The sequence below is a fragment of the Otolemur garnettii genome, unplaced genomic scaffold (assembly GCF_000181295.1).
Source record: "Otolemur garnettii isolate 467f Iridium unplaced genomic scaffold, OtoGar3 scaffold00029, whole genome shotgun sequence".
Taxonomy (NCBI): domain Eukaryota; kingdom Metazoa; phylum Chordata; class Mammalia; order Primates; family Galagidae; genus Otolemur; species Otolemur garnettii.
In genome coordinates this window covers 2,564,480-2,566,719 of record NW_003852424.1, presented here as the reverse complement: position 1 = coordinate 2,566,719, position 2,240 = coordinate 2,564,480, and positions in this window count along the sequence as shown.

Here is a 2,240-nt window from a genome sequence, read left to right as displayed (position 1 = left end):
GCTTCCGCATCCAGGTCTGGGGCCCGTCCACTGGGTGCTTCTCCTGAACCAGCTCCCCAGAGACAGGCATCCAGAGCCCTGTGCAGCCTTGCTTCACAAGGAGTCTAGTGTGGGGCAGGAATGACCCATTATGGGGGTGGCTGAGACTGGAAAGGCCATCAAGGGAGACGAGAAGGGAATACGGAAGACAGACCCCACCTATGCCACACTAATGCCTGGAGCTGGCTTGTGAGCTGGTGAAGTGGGGTTAGACAAAGCCCAGATGCTGGCAGGCACAGGACACTCTGGCCAATTCCCCTCCACCTCACATCATGGGGCCAAGGCCAGCAAGATATAGCTGTCCTCTCCTCTCTGGGCCCAGCTCTTGGTGCTCCCAGCTGCTTAGTGGACAACAGCAAGAGGAAACAGAGGCTGGGAGGGGCAGGGACCTGGCTGCTCACAGGCCTAACTCCTGAGGAAGCAGCCTGTGTCTGAGAAATCCCCGGGCCTTGGAGGGTGGGGAAACAACACCTTGCCCGGGAGTGGGTGTTTGGCCTTCAGCAAGCAAGCACCACACCCTCCCACCCCCTGAAAGCTATTTCTGCAGTTTCCTGGCTAGGTTCCTTTCCCACCACCCCCACCTCTGTCTCGGGTTAGACCTGAAAGGGAGGGAGCCGAGGCCATGGGAGCTATGTAAGGCCTGGGAGGAGGAGAAGGCCCCCTGTGGGACCGTGTGGAAGGCCAGATGTCACCCCTAGAATGCCCTGGTGAATTTGGAAACTCACAGCTGCCCTTTCTCAATCTGTTCTTTCCACCCAGCAGAACCCGCTGGGCCCCAGCTTGGTTCCCTGGTGGCTCTGGGGGCTTCTTGGCAACGTCTCTGTGGCAGGGATACCATGGGACCATGGAGGCAGATGGTCATGGGTGACTGCTGCTGCTGGCTGAGGGGCATTTATCTTTCTTCCCCTAAAGTGGAGCCGAGAACCAGGAAGGCAGCCCACTGTCAAAGGGACAGTGGGAAGATTTAATGATGCCACAGATTCAAAGCAGCCAGCAGAGCTTACCTCCCATCCCACCATTGCCCACATCCAGATGGACAAGTCCTGTCATAAGGGAATTCATGTTCTTGTCACACATTCAGAAATCTTTTCTGTTTTTTAAAACATTAAATGCCATGTGAGTTGTGTCATGAAGCAGATATAACTCATGTGTCTCTTGCACCTTGATGGGCACACTAGAAAAAAATTTGTTTCCTTGTGTTTTATTTGATCAAGAGATGTGTGAGTTATATATATTTTATGAGGCCCTGGGCTCAAAACTAGTGTGAGTTAAATACCATTCACAAGGCCATTAATGCACTTGACCTAATAAATCACCGTGGCCCCAAGGAAAAATATTTTTTTCCTAGCATGGTAGTCAATATGTTAAAAGAGCCTATACATTTGGGTCTTCTAAATGTCCTGCTGGGATTTCATGAATAGCCTTATGGCCACCCTATTTATATTAACACACACTCCCCCCCAGCCACACTTTCTCCCTCTCCTTCTCCTGCTTTTTCTCCTAGCAAGCACTGCCAATGACACACTCTGGATTTGACTGACTGACTTTGTTATTGTCTATTCCAGCCCTGATTCCCAGTAGAATAGAAGCTCCAGGAGGGAGCCATGTTGTCTGTTTCATTTATTCCTTATCCTCTGGACCTAAATTGTGTCTGGTATGCCACAAGCACTGTGTGAATAAAAAGGATCCTTTCTTCAGAAGAGGGCAACCCTTTCTTAGCAGGGTGGAAAGGGAAGATTCTGGTGTTCCTGTTGCTCCTAAAAGCCCTCCTGGTAGGACCAACCTTGGGCTCAAGTAGAGTGCACTTGCCTGCCTCTTGTCCTCACCAAAGCCTGGGACATCCTGAGCCTGTGCCCCCAGATGGGTGGCAGGACCTACTTCAAGCCTGCCCAGCAAGTCCTATGCAAGCCATCTACTGCCCAGGGACCCTGACTTCCCCTGCACTCACCCCGATGCTCTCACACCTCACAATGAGGGCTGCTGACTCTCCTCTGGGTGCTGGTGAGACTGCAACATCCCCAGCCCCTCCCTGGACCCACAGGGACCAGAGTCTGCACGTGGACTAAATATCCAGGTCAAACAAGCGCACATTTTGGATTGAGAAGCACAGGCTTCCCACTGAGCTCCCTTCCCCAGGCGATGGGGAGTGCTTTGCTGAAACCATCTTGATTCTCTTCCCCTGCAGCTACTAAAACAGCCAG